Genomic DNA, 24,656 nt, shown 5'->3' on the forward strand with positions numbered 1-24,656 from the left:
TGTGAAGCTAGGAGTGTTCCTTGAACTGGATATCTGGCTGGGACAATAATTGGGGTGGCGGGGCAGGGAGGGAAATAAAAGCTGATCTTCATTTGTGAGCTGCCTGAGGAGGCACTTTGTATACAGACAATTATGTAAAAGAGTTGATTGAAGCTTTGAACTCACAATCACTGCAGTCGTGTTTCTGGAAACTATTCTGCTTTGTGATTGCAGGTATGGAGGGACTTAGGACGCTAATAAATTAAGATGGAATCTGCCCATCCGTAAAAGTTGAAAGAAGTGTAGTGGAAGCCTGTCCTTGGCGAGGCAGTTCTTCTTACTAGTTATCTGGAGACCTGCAAGACGGGCCCACAGATTTCTGCCACGGCTCTGCAGTCTTGCTGCTGCCTTCTGCCTGCCCATGACAGCTGAATCGTTTTTGGTGCATTGCTGCAGTTACTGTGGCATCCTTAAGCCTTGCATGCCAGCTGGGTTGCAAGCCAGGGTTCTCAGCGATGGATGTGAGGACGGCTGCTGATGCAATTTAGCTTCAACCGAGCAGAGCATTGGGTAGACATTTGGTGAGCGGTTTCACTGAATGTGGAAAGGATCCTTGGGTGCTCACCAGGGGCTCCTCGTAGAATCGGAGGGAGGACTTGTGTGGGTTGGCACCCTTCGGCTTTTTCATCTGCGACTGTGATGTCTTCCTCCCCTCCATCAAATTTGCAGATGACTTTGACAGAATGAAAAAGTCACTTGAAACTAATGAAAGGAAACCCTGGGACACTGACAAACTGGAACATGTCCAGAGGAGGGCAACCAAAATGGTCAAAGGTCTGGAAACGATGCCTTATGAGGAACGGCTAAGGGAGCTGGGCATGCTTAGCCTGGAGAAGAGGAGGTTAAGGGGTGATATGATAGCCATGTTCAAATATATAAAAGGATGTCACATAGAGGAGGGAGAAAGGTTGTTTTCTGCTGCTCCAGAGAAGCGGACACGGAGCAATGGATCCAAACTACAAGAAAGAAGATTCCACCTAAACATTAGGAAGAACTTCCTGACAGGAAGAGCTGTTCGACAGTGGAATTTGCTGCCAAGGAGTGTGGTGGAGTCTCCTTCTTTGGAGGTCTTTAAGCAGAGGCTTGACAACCATATGTCAGGAGTGCTCTGATGGTGTTTCCTGCTTGGCAGGGGGTTGGACTCGATGGCCCTTGTGGTCTCTTCCAACTCTATGATTCTATGATTCTATGAACCCAAATGAGACAAATGCAATGTTCTGCATTGAGTTCAGAGTCAGGAGTTGTTTTTCAGAGGACAGCATGTTATTCAGTGTAATAAAGTTCTGCAGGCTGTGAAGATAACCTCTGCAAGCTGGGTGACCAGGCAAGAGAATGGTAGATGAGATTCAGCATTGCACGCTGGGACAAAAAGCAATGTGTCCTAATCCTGTTTATAGCATAAGAGCAGAAGAGGCTGCTGGATTAGGGCGATGGCCAACCGGGAAGCTGGCAAGCAGGATCCGACCAAAAGAGCAGCCCTCTCCCCTCTTGTGGTTTCCAGAAGCTTTTATGCCTCCAACCATGGAGTAGCCACAGATAGCCTCATCTGCCATGAATTTGTCTAAGCCTTTGGTTGCTACCACTGTTCATCTCTGTGCCTTCATCTGTCCTGCATCTCCCAACATTCACCTACCTTGGATGACCGTGAAGTCCAGCGTTATGTGAAGGAGAAAAACTTTACCTACTTCCCCCTGGCCCGGCATCGTTTTATAAACTTTTCTCATGTCACCTCTTGCCGGCTTGTTCTTTAAACTAAAAAGCCCCAAATGCTGGTTTGTTTCTTTCGCCGCAGCAAGATAGCTCAGTGCCAAGAATGGGAAGGGAATTTAAAAACAAAAACCAACAAATAATGTAGACTTTTTTTTTATTTAGCAGACAAAAAGGAAAGAAAGATGGAGACAATGAATTGTCTCTGTAAAGTTGTGTAGAATTCAGGTTGTTTGACTTTAAAGGGAACCTAGTGAAGATGGTGCAGAAAAGGGGCAGCAGAAGTTATTCTGGGGTTGGTGCGACTTCCTGATGAAGAAAAGGCTTAAGGAATTGGGGACTTCCAAGCTAGTTAAAACAAACCGTGGGAGAACATCACGGGGATTATTTGTAGACCACCTGTCAATGCCAGACTACAAAATACATGCACAGGGCATCCTATATGAGGAGCACATGTCTGTGAGAAATCTCTTTTTGGTGTAAAATTTGAGCAGTCTGCAAGAACGGACCAATACTCTGCTTGGAATTTGCCACAGATGGAAGCAGTATCTTTGTCAAAATGCCCCCGTTCCTGTCTTTGGCGATGCCAAGGCTGCCTGTGTTTGCAAGTCGTGCCCTGGCCTGGCCCTGCAAGAGAATCCTGTGCATTGAGTGCAGTATTCATTTGGCAGCATTTGATAGAGACGATGGGTGGAATTTATTTATTTGGAGGAGTCCATGGGATGATGTTCCAGCGCAAGTGAGGCAGTAAGGAATTCCAGGATTGTGTTTCTGGCCCTGATGAAACTTGTTGTGTGGTCTTGAGATTATCGCAGAGGGGTGCTTGTTCTTTGCTTTGGCCACGCGCAGAACACAAGCCCAGCCACTGGGCCAGGTAAGCCACACCGTAAATATTTCAAGAGCCGTTTTAAAGTTGATCCGCGTCAAGTGCGCCCTGGACTCAGACCCGCTTCTTTGCATTAGAGATGCAGTTGTTCATGGTGAGGGGGGGGGGGGGATGTTCCAGATCCAATAATGGATTTTTCTTGAATGGCGGCCATTGCTGTGGTATTTTCCCATGGCAATTTCAGTTTTCTTCTGGATACAATGAAGCATGTTTGAATTTTGATGACACTAGAACATTCCTATGTTATTAAAACGTGCTGTGCTTGAAAGAAAATGAACGAAGGCCTGACTCGTTTGAGCAGGACTCTTGATTCAAAGGCAGGGGGAAACTGAATTCGCTCGACTTTGGTGGCTGCAGAAGTTTCCCCAGGGATGCTTTCGGCCCCCATTTGTCCCCTTTCATTGTTCTCATGTTTATCTTCTGCTCTTCCTTTCCTTTAATAAAAGGCTTGTGTTATGAAGTCTTTGACTTCAATGGACAACAATCACAAAGAAGATGCAGCTTTTCGTACAAGGCAATATTCTTTCAGCCAGTTTGCTTTTTAGAAATCTTTGCTTTCCCCTGTGCCTGGGCTGTAAACTTAAGAAACGCAAGTGGACACAAGAGTGGTATCCATTTATTTATTTATTAGGAACAAATGGTAAACCAACTTCCATCCAAAAATGGATTCCAGGATGGCCTGCAATTATTATTATTTTTTAATCAACAGAAGTAATTTTACCGAGATCAAGCAAGGAGCCTGAATAGTTAAAGGAGCTGTTTCGTTTCAGTGGGGTTCTCCTGATTCGTCAGTTTCTGTATCCTTCTCATGTGCTCTTACCTTACGACTGAAGGTTAATTTGGCACAGTCCCTAAATGTGCTGTGGACTAAAGGATTTGACCCGGTCCTTGATGAAACACCCGGATTTCCACCTGTGGTTGATCGAAAGACAAGGTTTTAGGCTTGGAACCTTTGTTAGGTTGCTTGTGGAAGGCAAGCTGTCCTCCTGTTCAGGTTTCTCTCCATGGTTCCCATCTGCCCACCTTGCCTGAATGAACGAGGTTTACATCCTCATGTTTTCTGGCAGGTGGCTTCAGAGAACCAGGCAAAGAACTCAAAGGTGTGGTTTTACCAGGCCACACGTTGACTTCAGATACATTCTTACGGTGATGGTGTGCTTCCGTGAATCGTTCAGAACGTAAGTGGGTTGCAGACAGAGCAAAAGTAAAATTTCTAGATGTGCTAGATGACTGTGCTCTAGAACAGTTGGCCATGAAACCGCCTGGAGGGACCGGGGTGACGCTGGTGCAAGATGTCAGTGTGTGCAATGTACCTCCTCTGGCGAGGGTTCCTCTGGCATCCACACGGAGCCTTTCCTTCACCCGCCCGTCTGCAGTTGGCGTTTGGTCTTCAGAGGGCGGTTGGGCTCCTAGGTGTCCCCTTGCCCACTGGGTGACCTTTGGATCTGGGTGGAAATGATCATCTCCGAAAATGTCAGGATGAGCTTTTTCTCCCATCTGCAAATGGTTAATTACGAGTTCACACAATGTATTGTCAGAGGGCATCTGGATTTGGTTTCATCCTAAACAGAAGTAAATGTTGAGAACATATTTCTCTACATCCAATTTCACTTGTTGTGGATATTTGGCATACTTTACAACCCACATCTTTGGGCTTTCGATTAGGGTTCCTGGTCAGAGAGCCCGGTGCCCACACTGGGACTTTTTCAGAAAGAAAAGTGCCCTGAAGGTTGCATAGTAGAGACTTTTCATTGTGCAAGACATAAAAGAACTCTGTTTTTTTTCAAATTGCAACCATATTTTTCATTAAAATCGGCCGGAGCCCCAATAAACAATTGACGGTGAAGATTTTTCCAAATGCTTTTGCCACAGTGGTGTGTGTGTGTGTGTGTGTGTGTATACTTACATGGTTTGAAGGAGAAAAAAAAATCCAGAATACACATCTTGGCTTATATATTTTTTTTGGGAAAAAACACACCCCCTGATCTAGTAAATCAGAAAAATGTACATGCATTTAGCTCTTTATTACAATATAATTAAAACCTACTGTGTGTATGAGGGCAAGAGTATCTTTGCAGGGGTGTCTGAATTCTTCTGCATTGCAATTTATCATGAGCGCTTCTGTTTTTTATTTGTTTCAGTCCCCTGTTGGGAAGGCAGCGCAAGGGGAGAGGCCAGCGTGGTGGGTACACATTTCAACTTGTGTGTGCTCTTTCTATGCATGCTTGCGCCCCAATTCAGAGCGCATGCGTGGGGAATGTGGTGCGCATATTCTCGTGCCGTAGTGGAGGGCACGACTTGTCTTAGTTGCCCAAATGCACTGAGAGAGGACTTTGGCTTCTGGAGCAAGCCTCTTTCTTGCAGGGAACTCAAAGGCTGTAGCTCTGTGGCTTGAGCATCCTGGGACAGCCTTGGAGACTGCTGCCTTTCCTCTCCCGCCTGCTAGTCTAGCCCGTAGCCAACCTTTAAAAGTGTGTGTGTGTGTTTTGAGAAGGACAAAATGGACTGCTCCAAAGGCACACAGGCGCTTCTGCCAAAGGTCTCCAGTGCGCACATGCGCACACGCATGCACATGACTTGCTCTCGGTAAAGGTGCCCCTAGCCTTGTCCTCTATCATCTTTGTGCGGAGGGATGATTCTACTCCCTTGTGTTTCAGTCTTTGCTATTGATTTGTGGTGACCTCCCCGTAACTTCCATGTGAGCGGAAAGGTGGATTTTATAAAACAAAATATAATAATGTGTTGGCCAATTGGAGCTGAAAGTGTAATGTGCTCTCCTCTTTTTGAGGAACTGACCCCCATTAATTTGAGGGGGGAGTGGGGAAAAGTGCTGTCCGGTCCTCCCAGTGCCCTTTGAGTTCCGGCATAGAGACAGCCAGTTGACTGGCAAGTGACTCCAATAGAATATTTCCCTCCACAGCTTGCAGTTGGTCCTCCATTTGGGCTCCCACTCCAAAAAAAGACCCTTGAGCAGGATCATTCCATTCCTGCTCACAAGGCTTTTCTGAGCAACATAGGAACATAAGAAGAGCTCTTCTGGATCAGGCCCATTTAGTCCAGCATCCTGCTGTCCCAGTGGCCAACCAGACTCTTGCACGAAACCCAGCAGCAGGATCCAAGCACAAGGGCCCTCCCTGTTGAAAAACACCCTGGGGGTGATCCTGCAAGCCCCCGGAATGCCGAGTGTCCTCCAGCATGCGCAGCTCTGGAAAAGGCACATCCCTTCTTCTCCAGGGCACTCCAGCGACATGTACCAACTGGTATATGCATAGTAATCTTCTGGCAAAACACAGCAAGAAGAGCGAGACATCGTAGATCTAACCTACTATTTATTTACACGCTATGTACAGACAAAGGCATAATGGCCTCCGTACTCTCCAGCTCTGAGAGAACAAACAGAACACTCCCCACCCTCGTGGTTTCCAGCAACTGGTCTTCAGAAGCATTGCTGTCTCTAGCTGTGGAAGCAGAGCAGAGCCATCTGGCTAGTAGCTACCGATAGCCCTCTCTTCTTCCATGACTTTCTCTAATCCTCTTCTAAAGACGTCCAGGTTGGTAGCCATCCTTTCCTCCTAGATTAACTGCACTACGTGAAGAGGGACTTCCTTTGACCTGTCCTGAACCTTCTGACCTTCAGCTTCCTTGGATGTCCACAGCTGCTGGTGTTGTGAGAGAGGGAGGAAACCTTTTCTCTCTCCCCACTTTCTCCATGTCATGTGAGGAGCTGCTGCTTTTCTTCCGAGTTGCCTCGTCAACATTTGCAGAACCAGCCTCTGCCTACGTGGGTCATTTGGCTCTGGATCCATTCCAGTCCGGCTTCCGCGCTGGTCATGGGACCGAGACGGCTCTGGTTGCCCTAACAGATGATCTTCGTAGACAGCTGGATCGAGGCGGGTCGGGGCTGCTGATTCTTCTAGATCTGTCAGCAGCTTTCGACATGGTCGATCATGAACTTCTGGACCACCGCCTTGCCGACGTGGGGATCCAGGGCACAGTCCTTCAATGGCTGCGCTCGTTTCTCTCTGGTCGGGGACAGAGGGTGGCGCTTGGGGGGAATTGTCATCGCGCCACTCCTTGGTATGTGGAGTACCTCAGGGTGCGATACTCTCCCCGATGCTTTTCAACATCTTTATGCGCCCCCTCGCCCAGCTTGTCCGGAGTTTTGGGCTGGGTTGCCATCAGTATGCTGATGACACCCAACTCTATCTGTTGACGGATGGCCATCCTGACTCGGCCCCAGACACACTGACCAGATGTTTGGAAGCTGTGGCTGGATGGTTACGTGGGAGCCGGTTGAAGCTAAATCCTTCGAAGACAGAGGTCCTGTGGCTGGGACGGGGCGATATGGGATTGGGGGGGCAACTCCCATCTCTTGGGTGCAATTAGTGCCAGCACCGTCCGTTAAGAGTTTGGGTGTAATCTTTGACACCTCCCTTTCCATGGAGGCGCAGATTGCAGCTATAACAAAGGCGGCATTTTTCCATCTCCGCCAAGCTAAGCAGTTGGCTCTTTACCTCTCTCGCCCTGACCTAGCCACTGTGATCCACGCGACGGTCACCTCCAGACTGGATTATTGTAACTCGCTCTACGTGGGGCTGCCCTTGAGACTGACCCAGAAACTCCAGCGGGTGCAGAATGCCGTGGCGAGACTCCTTACAAGGTCTTCGCTGCGAGATCACATTCACCCGGTGCTATACCAGCTGCACTGGCTGCCGGTGGAGTACAGGATCAGGTTTAAGGTGCTGGTTTTAACCTTTAAAGCCCTATACGGCTTAGGACCCTCGTACCTACGGGACCGCCTCTCCTGGTATGCCCCACAGAGAAACTTACGGTCTTCAAATAAAAACATCTTGAAGGTCCCAGGCCACAGAGAAGTTAGGCTGGCCTCAACGAGAGCCAGGGCTTTTTCGGCTGTGGCTCCGATCTGGTGGAACGCTCTGTCACAAGAGACCAGGGCCCTGCGGGACTTGACATCTTTCCGCAGGGCCTGCAAGACAGAGCTGTTCCACCAGGCCTTTGGCAAGGGCACAGCCTGACTCCCTCCTTCGGCAATCTTCGCGGAGCTCTGGCCCAATGGCTGCCAGTGGCTTGAATTAACTAATTTTAGAATGAATGATTTTAGAGTGTTGTTTATGTTGTACTTTTGTACTGTTTTATTGTTGTTAGCCGCCCTGAGCCCGGCTAAGGCTGGGGAGGGCGGGATATAAATAAAAATTATTATTATTATTATTATTATTATTATTATTATTATTATTATTATTTGAAAGAGCAGCCCAGCTTCCTAGGCACTACTCGTGGAAAAGTGACCCCCCCCCAGAACTAGGGAACATGCAAGAGGCCTCTCTGTTGAATGGACATTGTGCGCTGTATGGGAGGTGGGTGGCACAAGGTATCATGCCCAAGCTCTGTTGTCTTGAAGGGAAAGGACACAGGAAGGTCGCTTCATTGATCCAGCCAGCTCTGTATTGTCTACACTGCTGATATCGGCTCTCCAGGCAGTGCTCCCCTGCCAAGCAGATGCTCTATCCATGAGCAACAATGGCCCTTCCCAAGTGGGAGATGTGCAAGCGCATGGGAAGGGCATGCGCAGAAGACCTTTGTGCCAGATGGCGCACCTGCCGGGGTTGACAAGTATGCCTCATGGAAATAATTCCCGGCACGACTTGGAGGAAAATGAGTGGGAACGGGAAGAGGTCACAGTCGTTCAAGAGCAGATTGTTAGCAGCCCCAGGACTCTAAACGAAGAGCATGTGGAAGAAAGGAGAACATTTTGACCACATTGTTTTGTTTTGACTCCCATCCCACGGCTGACATGGACAGTATCCTTCCGCCCGTGCCGTTTTCAGATGAATGAATATGTTTCCATCCTTACGCAACAGCCAATGTTTTCCCCTTTCATGAAGATCCCATATGTGGGCCAGATTATCTCACGAAGAGGGAAGTTTTCCTGGAATGCCATGGAGGGCAGAGGCGTTGAGCCTGGCGTGGCTTGCAAGCCTCGGCAAACGGAATGTTCTGGGGTGAACCAGAGGCCTTGTTTTTCTGGAAGAAGACAGAGATTGCTATGGAAGCTGCTCCCGTCTGCCATGCTGGCCGGGAATGCTTGAGAACCATCTTTGAGGCGCTGGGGGAACCCTTCTTCTTGAGAAAATAAATATAGAAGAGGTGATGTTTTTCTCTGATATGCTTCCATGAGCTCCTGCAAAGTCCACCCAGGCTAAATATGGTGCTTCAACAGGTTGTCTTGCTCCTTGAGAGAGACAGAGACTGATGGGAGAACTAGTTCTCAGCAACCCAAATTCTTTCAAGCAGGCAGTGGATTCAAGATGGGTGTGTGAGCACAAGTGCCTGGAAATAAAAATTATTTATTATATTTATCTCACTCTCTGACAGTGTATAAACCTAGGATATTAAATAGGCCATTGTTTGAAAATGGCTCAGCATATGAGTTGAGGAACAGGCTAAGCAAAGGAAGGAGAAATGAGAGAGGGAAGGAGGGAGAGGAAAGGAAAGTGCAGGAGATAGATAGATAGATAGATAGATAGATAGATAGATAGATGACAGATAGATAGATAGATAGATAGATAGATAGATAGATAGATAGATAGATGATAGAGTCCTAGTTAAGCTTCTGGAAGCTGGAGATCAGTAGTGGGATAAAAGTAGTTACAGTGGTACCTCGTGTTGCGCGAGAGATGACCTAACCTGGGGAGAAAACAGCAAAGACCTGATGAAGAGAGCTGCAGAGATTGCGCAGGATAGTGCGCACCCCAGAAATGATTTCTTTCAGCTTCTGCCTCCTGGAAGAAGGTGCAGGGTTATAAAGACTAGGACTAGCTGCCTGAGAAACAGTTTCTACACAAATGCAATTCTGGTTCTAAACGCAGCATAAGGAGTTTCTATAGGAGTATGTTGTATTTTAAAATGGGATTTCAGAGTTTTTAGGGGTTTTTGAATGTCTTATGTAGATTTTTCAATTTCATTGTTCTGTACGGGACAATGACAATAAAGATATTGTATCGTATCGTAACCTCCAGGTTACGGAATCTTTGGGTTATGGCGGTGGCAAACCCGGAAGTGTATACTTCTGGATTTCGCCGCTCACGCATGCGCAGAAGCGGTGCCTCTAGTTACGGATTTTTCAGGGTGTGCATGGCAGCCCAAAATGAATTAAATCCATAGCCAGGGTTACCACTGTATAGGACACCTAAACATAAAAAATCAAGATTTTGGGAAGAGATTTGTACATAGAATTTTTGGTGGCTTTGTGGCTGTGCTCCGGAAGGGAAGGTAAAGCCCTGCGCAGGCATTGCTATGAGTAAGGCTATGAAGCTGGAGACCTCTAGCTGGCTCCACCATGTAGTTACTTCTGCAGGCAAGATCCGCAGCTCCCCCAGGGCCTGCTGGGAGGCTGCACGTATGTGTCAAATAATACGATGTCATGCAAGCGATGAGCATGAACTGCCATATTTATGTGGACACCATGTGCACCCGCCTACCTGTGTGTTGGATGGTGCTTTCAGTGTGCCAGACATTCTGGGTTACGGCCACTGCTGCAAGCTCTGCGCCAAGGTGAAAAGTTCCGCTTCTCCCCATGAGGTCCAGCTTGAGAAGCTGAGAAGCAGCAGGTATTTGTTCTGGCTGCGGGCGAAGCTTTCCCCTCCTGCGCCTCTTCTTAGGCGCCCAGCGTAGTTGAGTTCAGCACCTGCCTTTGAGACGCACACCTGGCCGCCATTTGTGCCATTCACTGGAGGGAATCCAGAAAGGCAAGAGCCGCCAGCACACGGGAGGTTTATGGCTCATAAATTAAAATTGGAAAAGCGGAGGGGCTTGACTTGTGGTACTTTCAGAGTTATGCTTTTGTCCTTATTACATCTATAATGTGTAGGTCTCTTTATTTGTTTCCATAAAATTAGCCAGTAAACTTAAATTGAAAAGAGGGAGAAGGAGAGAGAGAAAGAGAATAATAGGAACCAGGCAAAGCCGGCTGAAAACTCCACTTGATGAAATATAGTCCGTGGTGTTGCTCTTCCAATCGTGTTTTATAGCTGAGAGCCACATGTAAGATGGTTATAAAAGTTTTACTAGACAGAAGTAGCAGGGCTAATTTTCAAACGACAATTTCTGAAGGAGATGTTTGTTTTGGCATTTTGTATGTAGTTAAGAGTTCTGCAGTCTTTAAATGCAAGTTAACACCTGGATGCTTGTGAGTTTGAAAGTGAGAGAGGTCAAATGTACCTTTGCTAAGCTCCTTGAAATCCTGGAATGCATTGGTCTGTCAGAGTGGAAAGAAGTTCTGCTGGGTAGGGTTTTTTTTTGGGGGGGGGGCGGAGTTCATGAAGCGGTTGGCATTGTAAAGACTTCTTTGAAACATGGGATGCCATGTGGCAAACTGGATATTATTTTTTATTTATAATTATTGCATTTCTGGATTGCTTCCTATGAAGCATCTCAAAGTGATTTCGCAATGCAATAAAAACATAAATAAAACAAGTGCATATTTAAAAAACAGGTAAAGCACCACCAAATCCAACACATATACCAAGTGGGGAAGAAGTATCCACTTGGATAGCTTGCTGGAAGAGAAGCCTTGCAGCAGGCAGGGAGCAGATGGTTCCTGCCTGACATGTGATGGGAAGGGAGATCCTAAGGGGAGGTGCCACCACACTGTAGGCCCAGTTTTGACCTTGTGTAGAATGGACCTTCTGATGAGATGGCATCTGTAGGGTGCATTTTCCTGCAGTAGCGTTCAGTTTGGTTTGTAAGGGGTGAGAGGTAATACGATGGCAATATTCTGCCCCAGTGAGCAGTTGAGCGGACACATTTCGCACCAGCTGCAGCTTCCAGGCCAACCTCAAGGGCAGCCCCACGTAAAGTGCTTTGCAGTAATCCATCTAGGAGGTTATCAGTGCATTGGCGACAGTGGTCAGGCTGTCTTGGTCCAGAAATGGCTGCAGCTGTCTTCCAAGCCAAAGCTGGTGAAAGACTCTTCTGGCCACTTCAGTCATCTGGGCCTCTGGCAACAGAGATGGATCCAGGAACACTCACAGGCTATGAACCTGCTCCTTTGGAAGAAAAAAGAGGCATGCAAACAACTCTTAAAAGGCCTCTATGCTATATAGGGATGTGTGGAATGGGGTTATTCCCCGTTTGTGGTTTAGGGAATTAGAACCCTGAGCGTCACCTAGCCGGCTTCTGAAAAGGATGCTATTCGTTTGCAGGCCTGGGTGTCCCTTTGAAGGCAGCCACATTCTCTGTTTTCGAAGGAGTGCATGTAGTGTTTGTTGCAGAGCATGGGGGGGGGGGAAGCATATTTGATTGTGGAATGTGGGGCTGATGGCCAGAGTAATGCAGGCTTACCTGGCTTCCTATGCGAAACACTGCTGTTTTCTAGTTTCCTTCAGCATTAGATGTGATTGTCTCTTGGACTCTTACTCGGTTTGCAGAAAGCCACAGAACTGGGGAGGGTGGAAATTGGCATGTTTGTTGTTTGCATGTTTTCGAGGAGGAAAGTGACTAACTTTTCAACAATCCTGGAGAGGAGCAGGGAGGGCTTTTGAAACAGCCCATACTTGATGACCACAAATGAAGTGCTGTTGCTCTTGACAAACAAGATGCCTGGCTTCGAAGGCGAGGCAGAATCCGTCTCCACAAGTCCTTGACTCTACATGCAGAGGATGGGCACATGTTTGGCAGGAGTCCTGGTGCACAGCAGAAATATGTATGGGATTCTCAATATGGGGAATTAGGTAAAGGTAAAGGACCCCTGGGCGGTTAAGTCCAGTCAAAGGCGACTATGGGGTTGCGGCGCTCATCTCGCTTTCAGGCCGAGGGAGCTGGCGTTTGTCCACAGACAGCTTTCCTGGTCATGTGGCCAGCAGGACTAAATGGCTTCTGGCGCAACAGAACACACTGACGGAAACCAGAGTGTACGGAAACACCATTTACCTTCCCGCCACAGCAGTACCTATTTATCTACTTGCACTTCGTGCTTTCGAACTGCTAGGTTGGCAGGAGCTGGGACAGAGCAGCGGGAACTCACCCCGTCGCGGGGATTCGAATCGCTGCCCTTCTGATCGGCAAGCCCTAGGCTCTGTGGTTTAGACCACAGTGCTGCCTGCATCCCTTATGGGGAATTAGGGATGTGACATGAGCCAAAGATTCAAATAATCTCATGTGGTTTATCACCGAAATGAGAAAGGTCAATTAATTACATGCCATTTAGACTGGATCAGCGACTTTTTGTCAGATTCAATTTAACAACAACAACAACAAAATCTTTCAGTTTGAAGGGTTCCATTCTGTGTGGAAAATGTATCTGGAGGTCTCAAACCTTGATGGGTACTGATGGGTGTTCATGTGTTTCACCTGTGGTTGACACAGGCGTGGGGATTTCCTTTTCAGGGGCTCTAGGAAGGGTGAATTAAGGGCACACCTTGGCAAGGAGGAAGGCACCTGTATATTCTGGAACCGTGTGCTTTGCATAGAGAGCGAGAGTCACTCTGGCTGCCTGGGGATAAGGTTTTCCCAGGGATCTTGTCCTGGTTCCCCTTCGCTCCAGCTTTGTTCATCTTTCTATTTCCTTGGGAGTCAATGCACTGAGGCAGCCTTAAAATAGGAGCAAGGAGGAGCTCATTAGTACTATCAGGTCACAAAACAGACCTATTTCAAGCTTGATAAGGACTAAATAGGTAGCAGCAGTATTTTGCAACACTGTCTTCATAATGTTTTGGAAACATCAGCTTTCTGATTATGTCTAACCATATGTTTTATTTTCTCTTTTGTAAAAGAATTTAGAAATGGCAATAAATACCTAAAAACTTAGGAGGAAAGACTGTAAACTGCCTGGAGCCACTTTCAATAAGCGTTGTTAAGCATGCTGTACATGGAAAAGATTCTAATAATAATACTAATGAAGCTAACTTGAAACAAGATGTTCCATGTTAGCTGCTCACAGTTCAGCATAATTAACTATATAAGTTCCCTTTGTCTTTCTGTGGCACCCTATCTACTGAATGGAGAATGTGGAATGTTTTTAATAATGCCGTCTGGTATGAGTCGATCGTGTACACCCATTCTTGAAATAGGGGAGTGGGGTGTTTGCTTTTGTCTTTTTGCAGAACACTAGATTTTCTCCCATGGGTTTCCCACGGCAGAGAGAAGGGAAAAGAAGCTTCTCACAGCCAGGCATAAAAATGTGCCCATGAGCACAATGCTCTCAGCACAGTAATTCACTCAGTCACTCGGTTTAAAATTGGAAACTCCAATGTGCAAAGAACTGATCCTCAACGTTTGCTGGCCAGCTAGTAAGAATGTAAGAAGAGCTTGCAGGATCAGGCCAGTGGCCTTTCCAGTTCAGCATCCTCTTCTCATAGTGGCCAAGCAGGATTCGAGCCCTGTCCCTTCCCTTGGGCTCTGGAAACTGGCACTCAGAAGCATACCAGATGGTGAGGCAGAGCAGTAGCCGTCATGGCTTGTAGCTATCAATATGTAGCTATCCCTAGCTCCTGTGGGAAGGAGTTCCACAGTTTAACTTTGGAAGGCATTTGCTCAGGTGGACAAGCCAAAGTTTCCAGCCAGTGCAACCATGGAATGGGGTAGAATACTTGCTGGGAAGCTTATAGAAAGATGTGGGGAAATGATACGATACACCAAGCTGGAAAAGGCAGGGAGAATTTGAAGGATGAAAGGGAAGTGGTGACAGGTGGATCTGGGGGATTTTTTCTAGCATGGGATTACCAGGGTAGAACAAAGGAGGCTTTGATAGAATGGGGAGAAGGAAGAGGGGAAGGACAAGCAGCGATGGGCAGGGACGCTTCCGCTGGGTGGTGTCAGGATTCCGTTCTGAAGAATGCAGAAACTAAAAAGGAGAGGGAGCTTGTATAGAGGAACATTGATCTTGGTGGGGTGATCTTAGCCTCAGCCTTCTGAAGAGGTGGCAGATGGGATGTTTGGAAAAGAGGAAGTTCCCCCAGCCTAGAGGACAAATGGGCAGAGCATGGGCAAGGGGCACTTAGCGTTAAGTGCAGATGTGGTAGAAGGGCATGCACTGTCAGTCAGAGATGGGGAACCTGTGGAGACTCTCCAGGTGTTGTTGGACTTCAGCTTCCCTCAGCCCCAGCCGGTGTGGTCAATGTCAGGGATGGTGGGAGTTGTAGTCCAGCAATTTATGGAGCCCCCAGAGGTTCCCTGTCCCTGCTGTTAATGCATAAGCTCCCAAATGCATAAGCTCCTTGGATCTTTGGTCACTGGGGTAGGAAAACTCTTGGGGTCCAAATTCGGAGGACACAATATTGGACCGATAGACATCACAGCTGCGGAGATTAAGGGTGACTTTTGCAAAAAGAAGCTGTGCTTCCTCAAGCCTTTGGAGTTCTTTGAGAGTGTCAACAGACACGTGGACAGGATGATCTGGTAGCCATTATGTACTCAGACTTCCAAATGCATTTGGACAGAGATCCTCACCAAAGGCTCCTGAGTAAACTTAGCAGTCATCATCATCCATCAACAAAATTTATTATTTATAAAAGTGCCTAATACATACTAGACACTGTGCAAAATAAAAAGCAAACCACAAGCTCCTGCCTGCTAACGCTCCGTCTAAAAACACGAGACAAGAGGAGACAGGAGCCGTCAGAGGAAAAGGGGATGTCATGGGATAAGCCGCGGGCTTCTCTTCTTAGTAACTGGTTGAAACAAAGAGTGGGAGATTCTCATAATGGAGGGATGTAAGAAGATGGGAATCCCATGTTGGTGGCAAGGAAAAATCTAGGTGTACAAAAAGGAGAATTCCCGTGGGCCAAGATCCAGGTTTGGGGCATGTACTCTTTGCAACTTAAGCATGTTGGTTCTCTGGTTATCCCATGCCCCAAGCATTTTCAGTGGGGCCTGTGCTTTTTAATTTGTTCCTATATGATCTGGAGTTAGGAATGAGCAGGTGACACCAAACTATGCTGGGGGCAAGAACCAAAAGGGATTGTGAGGAGCTCTTGAAGATTTTTTGCAGACTGGCGGGTGGGCATTAAAATGGCAAATGCAGTCCAGCGTGAGGAATTGCACTGCGAAGGGGGCGTCTTCCAAGGACTGCCCCTCCATCCCGTGGCATGGGTCTTCCACAAGAGTGCCCTCCTTTTTTAAAAAAGGATCACTGTGTGCTCTCCTTTCATGTGACTTAAGTAGCGCCTGTCACTTAGCAGATCAATTTCCCGGAGAATGTATTCAGCCAACCAAGTAGAATTTCAAATACTGCCAGTGGCTTGGGCATCCTGGAGACCTTATTGGACACGTGGTGGGGGAGCCCCTGAGAGGGAACGGTGTTATTTTTTATTTTTTTGCTCTGGTTCTAAATAGAACCACAGAACTGAATATGAAACTTTAACCTCTCACCCTCCTGTGAGCAGCTACATAGCTACATAAAGATAGCATACTATGCAGTCAGTCACAATTGCTGGCACACGTGATAATAGTGGCAAGAGTTGGGGAGAATGAATAATACTCCGACCTTGACAAAAAAGGCCCAGTTTGTTTATGCAGTTCCATCAAAGCTTGCAAATTATGCAAGGATTAACGAAGGAACACTGTGCTTTACTAGAAAAGAAAAGCACATTGAACAGTGAGGGATATTCTTCGCCTGTTTCGCTTATTATAGTCCTGAAATTAACTGCAGCTTTATCTTTAGTGCCGCTGGTTTTTCCTTCTTAATACAGTGTTTAAAGAGTGTGCAGCCCCCCCCCCCTTTCTTGGAAGGGACGCAATATCTGGCGCTGTTGTGGCCAGGTGGGGAGAGACTTCCTCAAGCCCTGCCCTCCAGCTTGTCTTATAATGAAATGTACCGTATTTTTCTGTGTATTAAATGAGATTTTTCGACTCAGGAATTGTGTCACAAAACTCGGGTCGTCCAGTACACGGATAGTGGCATGGGGGGGGGGAGAAGGAGTAGTGGCGCGCCCACCAGCCAGCTGATTGGCAGGAGCGCAACTCCCCCCAATGCCGCAGCGAGCGGGAAACGATCTTGGGAGTGTTTCCTGCCCGCAGCTGCGTGGGGGGGGGGGGAGAAGCTGAATAACTTTGGGCCATCTCCCCTCATTTTCTTAAAATTGAGTCTGCAAAAATAGGGGGGGGGGAGTCTTATACGTGGGGGCATCTTATAGACGGAAAAATCCGGTATCTCTGGATCCATTCCCCCAACAGACATGAGAGACACCCTCCGCCGCACATGAACCCCAAACAATCTAAGCCTCATCTATTCCATCAGGCCATAGCAGAGACAGGACTGCAAGACAGACTCTCCATCAGCTGAGGGACCAGCATCTTCTGGCTCCTTCTCTCCGGGAGCACCTTCCTCTCCACCTGGTGATTAGTTCTGTATCAAAGAACGAGTGGCATCCTTTCCCCTCCTCCTTTCCAATCCCTTTTTCCTCTTGTGTCATGCCTCTTATACTCTGAGGGCAGAGGCTGTCCTATTTATATTTATCAACCACTCCAGGAGCCACTTTTCGATGGAAAAACATGATTATAAAATATTTTAAGTACAGTGGCATTATGGATTGGGAGCATCAACCCCCCCTTGATCTCCAGATAACAGTCCCTGATAGTCCAGATGCGTGGCTGGATTTTAGTTAAAACTTGAGCCAGGAGCCATGTCAGTGTGCTGAGTTTACACCTTGCCTTCATAATACCCCTCTTATCTGATCTTGGAAGGATTTTATAACTTTCAAATGCATCTCTGGCAGAGGCCCAACAGCACTGTCGTTTTTTATTAACTTTCTCCTCTCTCCTCTGCAGCCAGCCTGCTTTCTGTAATATTGTTTTAAGGAATATGTATTCCATTGCGAGGGATATTGTGAAACGGTATTTTAAAGTTCTGCGTCTCAGTCCATTAGAGGGCTCTATAAAACAATTGTGGCAGCGGCAGACTCTCAGGAACTAATCAAAACCACCGATGAGAGCTACGGAGAGCCTTCAGCCCTAATAAATCTTCCTCGTCCTCCAGGGCTGCCGTGCCTTATCTCTGGGCTCATCAGGAAAGGGCCAATTAGCTGCCCAGATTGAGAGTAAACTCTCTCTGTGTGTGCTGGGGGGGGGGGGGACTTCAGCGTGTGGAAGTGACAGGAGAGCGGAGACATTTGCTTGCACTCAGCGCTGCAATAAACCAGGAGTCCTTCCGGCGCGGCTTGTTAAGGCCGTTTCTTCTGGTGAGAGATCAGAAAAAGAGAATAACGGAAGGAGCTGGTGGCAGCTTTTGATCAGGGGGTCCAGTTGGGAGCCCAGCAGCCAAGCGTGGCAGGGAGAGTTGGTGGCAGCAGCGCACATCGCAAGACCCGGCGCAGGCAGTGTTAAAGCACTGTCTCTGCTGCACAATCCAGAGACAGTCATCTGCAAGTGGGTGACTTGTAGCAGAATGGTTAAGGGAGTGGAACTTTTTGTCCCCATACCCCATTCACCTCACACTTTCATGTCCTGGTTTCAGCACTGCCCAGATTCAGAGAGCTCCTGCCTGCTTCCCCCAATGGGCTCCATATATTTGCATCCTTCTCAGCTGGTTTGGGGGGGGCATGGCAAGAGGCAGGCTGGTGGGTTTCAGCAACATACCCCCCTTTTTTTATTCACCCCTAAGGTAAAGGTAAAGGTAAAGGGACCCCTGACCATTAGGTCCAGTCGTGGCCGACTCTGGGGTTGCGGCGCTCATCTCGCTTTATTGGCCGAGGGAGCCGGCGTACAGCTTCCAGGTCATGTGGCCAGCAGGACTAAGCCGCTTCTGGCGAACCAGAGCAGCGCACGGAAACGCCGTTTACCTTCCCGCTGGAGTGGTACCTATATATCTACTTGCACTTTGATGTGCTTTCGAACTGCTAGGTTGGCAGGAGCAGGGACCGAGCAACGGGAGCTCACCCTGTTGCGGGGATTCGAACTGCCGACCTTCTGATTGGCAAGTCCTAGGCTCTGTGGTTTAACCCACAGTGCCACCCGTGTCCCTTCACCCCTAAAACTGAGTCTAAAGCTCCTGCTTTTGCCCTCTTCTTTTGAGAGCACTGGGAGCTGCCTCTGAACGCCACGCTGCTCAAGTTAGTGCTGCCAGCCCGGAAGATGCCCTTTAGGAAGTCTGGCCAGGGAGTGCTTTGGGCTGTTGGAGGACCAACCCTGGGGCCTGATGCCTGCAAGTCATGTGAATGGCATCCCCCCCCCCCTAGTGCTGTGTCTTATACTCCCAGACTAGGACTGACCCTCGGCTGGCCTTGCGAGGGAATGAAAAGAGCCGTAAACGGAGGGGATGGGAGGTACGTGGCGCAGGCACCTTTTGGCGTTATTGCTCAAGGTGCTGGAACCAGACAGGGCTCTCTCGACACCCTCCGCTTGCAGAGGACAATAAAAGGGGTGGGGTGGGGGGCTTGCTTCAGATTGATTGCCCCTCTGTGAGATGGCTGCTTTTACCCAATAGTTGAAAAGGAAAAGGGCTGCCTTTCATGTAAACCACACCAAAAGGTAAAGGTTTTCTGGTCCTCCTCCCTCCCGAGGTTCCTCTGATTTCGGGGGGGGGGGGGGAGTGGAGCATCGCCGGGCTTTGATGTGGCTTCCAAGTGTGCCTCTCCATTGGGCGCCTGGCAGATGCCTTTATGCGAAACAGAACACGGAGAATCGAAATGTGCCGGCCGGGCAGGTCATTTTTCTTTCTTTATGTGCAGTGTCAATTACAGTGCAGAGAGCTTCCTTCCCAAATCCATAACGGTAAAGGGCTTGGGTGGGGGGGTCCTTCGTGGCTGAGCGGCACACCTCCGCTAGCCTTTTCCTTCTGGGCTGAGATCTTGCAGGAGGGGAAACCGAACCCCTGGTAATTCCATCCAAATTGGAGGAGCTAACAGCGCCTGCCTCCCTGCCTGCCCGCCTTTGCTTAGAGACTGGGTTGTTCTGTGCAGTTCCATCTACTTAGCTGGGGCTCTGGAATCTCCTCCCATGGAGCTTTTCCAGAAATGGCTGTAGGGGAATCTGTCGCCTGGTCTCAGTTAGGAGGGCACAAACCATGAGTTGTGCAGGGAAGTCTTCTCTTGGAGGGAGACGATATGGCGGGCTGCTTGGCGCCTGGAGCTTGGTCATGAGGAGGTGGAGAGGTTAATCATGGGGCGCTCACATTCTATGGGACTTAGTCACTTGAGTTCCAGGATGGCAGAAAGGCAGGGTGCAAGTGGAAGAAAATAACCCTCTGGCTGTCAGATTGAGGGAACACATGGAGAAAGGCTGGTTAGTGATTGACATCCTGGTCCCTCTAGGTCAGGCATGAGCAAACTTGGCGCTCCAGATGCTTTGGGACTACAACTCCCATCATCCCTAGCTAACAGGACCAGTGGTCAGGGATGCTGGGAATTGTAGTCCCAAAACATCTAGAGGACCAAGTTTGGCCCTGCCAGCTCTAGGTAGTAAAACTTATCCTGGTTCTTCCCCCTCCTCTTCTACAATCCACAACTAGGTCCTGTTGAGATTTAGGCTTTCGGCGCCTTTCTCCCTCTGCAGAGGCGGGGGACCTATTAGGATGGTGTGTCCCTCGAGCCTGATGGATCCGATGGGTTTCCAGACAGCTCTGGGGGGTTTTCAGGCTGATACGACTGGTGCTCCTGTCTAAGCCCTGGTTGACCTTTGGAGCATCCATATGGCTTGGGCTGTTAACCCAATCGCCCCTGAGTGCCCTCTCCTGCCTCATGGAGCCCGTTTGGCCTCCTCCATGAGAAGTCCAAAGGGTGGCAACAGGAGAACAGGCCTTTCCTGTGGTGGCCCCCCTGTTTGTGGTACCTTTGTTGCATATCTTTAAATACCACACAAGCTTTTCCTCTTCTCCCATGCCTTTGGCTAAAAAGCAATCTATGACCTTTTAAACTGTGTGTGACGGGGCTATTGCTTGTTCTTATGCTGCATATCATTGTGTTTTTCTCTTTTTTCTCTGTGGTCTTAGGCTGAAGGAAGGTATGGAAACTAACTAATAAGTTTAGACCTGGGCTTTCCAATGTCTGAATGAGGGGAAATAATGTAGAGGACAGAACTTGGTGAAAAAGGATTCCTAGGGCACAGGGACGCTCAAGGGTTCTTAGGTCTGCATTTTTAACTGAACCAACGATTTGTCTTTTCTCGACTTGCCTGGGGATATGGACAAAGTTCTCTGAATTTTGCAAAAACAGTTCTTGGCTCTGAAAAAGGTAGCAAAATGCATATGAAATGCATATTTTGCAGCATTATAGTTTTATTGTGGTATAAAAATCTTGCTAAATAAAATAACAGCAATAAGTACACAATAAAAAACTCTAAACAGTTTACATAAAATAGTATAAAATATTCATTAAAATTGCAATAAAAACAGACCTTAAAAACAGACATAATAAAATTATCAAAATATTGATAAACTCACGGGTTTAAAAAAATAAACTTACATAATAAAATTACATGCTTATGTAGGCTGCCCTGAACAAAAAACTTTTAAGCAGGCGTCAAACATTTCATTGTGCATTTTCTATCTGAGTTTCATGTAACCTTGTATGGCTTTGGCAACAAAGAACAATAAGAAATATGTTTTTTTTTAAAAAAAAACAACCTGAATTTAAAATATCTTTAAAGATAATTTGAATTATTCTGGATATTTTTTTTAATGCAGTTTTGAAATCTCTTAATAGCAGTAAAGTTACAGTTGCCCATCTATATAGTCTAACACTTTAACTCCAAAGCATTTTGGTCTGCAATATGTACTTAAGCAGGAAAAATAATTGCAGAACGATATGGAAACATAATGGAAAAGAGATGCGTATGCAGAACTGACCTTTCCAACTCTCAAGGAGGATAGTGAGCAACTCGCTTTGGGTGCTCTGACCAGCTGTGCACTGGCAGCAAACTTTCCCCAAGTGCTTCTGACTTTCAGAAAACTGAAATATCATTGGGGCTGATGAAGCTGTGAGCTGAGGTGCAAGTTGTGAATGCTGCGCTTAGAAGTTTGCCCGAGTCGCTTGAGTCTCAGAAGAAGGAACTGGTTCCCTTCTCCGCTGGAGGGGTGTAATCAGAGGGCTTCACAAGGGGCTCCTATTAGGATTCCTCAAGAGGAATCTGTAGATACCAAAGACAAGGGGTCAGCAAACTTTTTCAGCAGGGGGCCAGTCCACTGTCCCTCAGACCTTGTGGGGGGCTGGACTATATTTTGGAAAAAAAAAGAACGAATTCCTATGCCCCACAAATAACCCAGAGATGCATCTTAAATAAAAGCACATATTCTACTCATGTAAAAACACACTGACTCCCGGACTGTCCACAGGCCGGATTGAGAAGGCGATTGGGCCAGATCCGGCCCCCGGGCCTTAGTTTGCCTACCCTTGCCTAAGACCCTTCTGGTTCGCCCCTAATTGAGAGCACTTCAATTTTAGGATGTTTCTGAAAACATCCTCAAATGATGTGCGTGTGCCTGTGGTGGTGCTGGTGGAGGTTGGGCCATTCCTAAATACTGGAGGGTGAGGAACCCTGACTTGAGCAGGTTTAGGGTGAGGTGCACTGATTTCCTTCAAAACGTTTGGAAGAGTGCAGCGTGCACATTGCTATTGTTGTTGTCATCCATTGATTGCATCTGGGCTGCTGCAGAGGAGCTCAAGCAATGAGGACAGACTCTGCCCCAAGGAGGTTACACAGTCTGAATATTGGCAGCAATGCCGGGAATGGCAATGGGAGGGCAGGAAGAGGCAAGAGTCGTGAGCAGGGGGTGGGATGTCGTTGGGAGTTTCATTTTAGCTCGTGGATGAGAGCAGAAGGGAGACGGCCGAGGTTCATAGAATCATAGAATTGTAGAGTTGAAAGAGGCCCTGAGAGTCACCCAGTCCAACCCTTTATTTATTCATTGAATACAGTCAAAGCTCAGTTGTCAAATGCAATCCATTCCGGAAGACCGTTCGGCTTCTAAAACGTTCGACAACCGAGGCACGGCTTCCGATTGGTTGCAAGAGCTTCTTGCACTCAAGTGGAAGCTGCGTCGGACGTTTGGGTTCTGAAAAACATTCGAAAACCAGGGTATTTGCTTCCGGGTTTTTGGCATTCATGAGCCGAAATGTACAATAACGGAGGCTTTCGGAAACCGAGGTTTGACTGTAGCTATTTAGCTGCATTTCTAGCCCTCCATTCATCAGAATATGAACACAAGGTGGGCTGCAATAAAAAAAACCCACCATTGATACAATAAAAACCACCAAAACCAGTATCACAATGCATAAAACCAGACATTGCTCCATAGATGTTCTCTTCAGCGTGGACCCCTACAAAGGCCTGGGTGAACAGGGGCGTCTTCAGCAACCCTGGTGCTTGCCATATATTGGGAGAGGGAGAGGAAGGACGTCTGCAGCTGGAGTGCCACCACATCAAAGACCCCATCCCTGCCCACAGCACAGTGCGCCTGCCCCTTTGGCGGGGCCAGAAGAAGGGCCTCCCCTGCAGATGTGAGCCCAGGGTCAGGCGGGTCTCGGGAGAGTCGCTCCTCTGGGTACCTGGGTCCCAAGTTGCTCAGGGCTCTGAGCACCCACGTCCTCTCCCTGAAGTGGACCTGGGGATGTGCAGTGCCAGGGCAGAGCCTTGTGGCACTGCTGGGAGAGAGGGCAACATGGAGGGGTAGTGAAGGAGAACCGAGAGATGCTCTTGAGAGCAGGAGGGGCTTGGGTGGTGACAGAATCGAAGGATGCAGGAGGCAGTGGGGCCAGGAAGGTAAGATGGAGAGAGGCTGCTCAGAGCTCCAGGGGCAAGGGCAGCCCACCCCCGCCCTGATTTTTGGCAGGGCAGAAGGACCCCTGTCTGGGTGGACTTGAGTGTGTGTGTTGCATAAAGGGGGAACTGGTTGCAGGAGAGCCTGCTGCGTTTTGCCACTAGAGGTCAGGGCTGTGCTGTGGCACAAGGGACTTGGCTGCCCAGGGTCCCGCACGGTCTCTCCATCTGGACTGGACGTGTTTTCGCACTGACTTTGACCTCTGAGAATGCCGTTAGATTTCGGGCAGACTTCCAGGCGGAGTTTGGGAACGCTTAAGTCCTCTTTGACTTCGGTGGGACTCCAGCGTGTGGAACAGCTAAAGATTTGTCTTCATTAGTACCTTGCAGTGAAAGCTCTCTTCCCCCCTTCCACACCACCCACCCACCCACCCTGGGTGATTTTGCCCTGATCTTGTGGCTGTCGGTTATTTCTGTGGGTTTGCAGGAACCCGCTTGCACCCACCCACATGCTATCAAAAGCTGCTTCATTCTCCTCATATGAGAACATTTTACTGTGACGATCCTGGTGCGATGAAGGCGTCAGTGGGGTTCCAAGGCCTGCAAAACCTCTAGTCTGTTCAAAGATGCTCATTTTGCCTTTGTAGTCCTCACACTTTACTCCGCCTGCCCGGTTCCAGGGGCAGCACTTTGATCAGCAGGAGGAGAGATTTGCTCCTGCCTCTGACCCCTTGAGGGTTTTATGCTGTGTGGTTGCAAGGGACTGCTTGGTCTTCTTGCCTCCAAGCTGCGCCATCTCCTCTGGCTGTGGCTGAATGACACCTGCTCCCTTTGCATGGGGAATCCTTGGCTCCCTTGCCCTGGGAGGGCTGCTGGGATTGCAGCCGGCCCTCCTTGCTTCTGGTCATGCCCACTCTGTTCCCATTTTGGAGAGCAGGGCATCAGGGAGGGAGGGAGGGCCCTGTGTGGGATGGGGTGGTCAGCAGCGGAGTCCTGGACCCTCAAGGCCCCTTGCAACCATGGGATTCCTGCGGGCACAGCTTTAAGTCTCTCCCTCCCACCGCCCTCCCCCTGTAGAGCATCCTAAAGTGCAGCGCTGCAGCCAGCTGTTTCAGATGTGAGTGAAGAGTGGGGCTTGCCCCCTTCGGCTCCCTCCAAGCTGGGCTTTTGAAGACTGTCTCTGCATCCTAATCCCCTTCCAGTCACATCTATATAGACTCTGTCAGTGCACACATGCACATTTGAGGCTGGTGGATTTTCCTTTCTGTCATGGATATGGTGTTATCTAACGAGAAAATCCCTGCTCCCTTTCAGGCTG

At 48.3% G+C, this 24,656-nt stretch overlaps 1 protein-coding gene across 7 annotated transcripts in view; it reads left to right on the top strand.

Annotated features, from left to right (window-relative positions):
* Window positions 1-24,656, top strand: part of EXOC6B (exocyst complex component 6B) — a 214,287-nt gene that overhangs the window by 78,669 nt on the left and 110,962 nt on the right. The gene's annotated exons all lie outside the window — the stretch shown is intronic.

Source organism: Podarcis muralis, chromosome 9 (assembly GCF_964188315.1).
Source record: "Podarcis muralis chromosome 9, rPodMur119.hap1.1, whole genome shotgun sequence".
Taxonomy (NCBI): Eukaryota; Metazoa; Chordata; class Lepidosauria; order Squamata; family Lacertidae; genus Podarcis; species Podarcis muralis.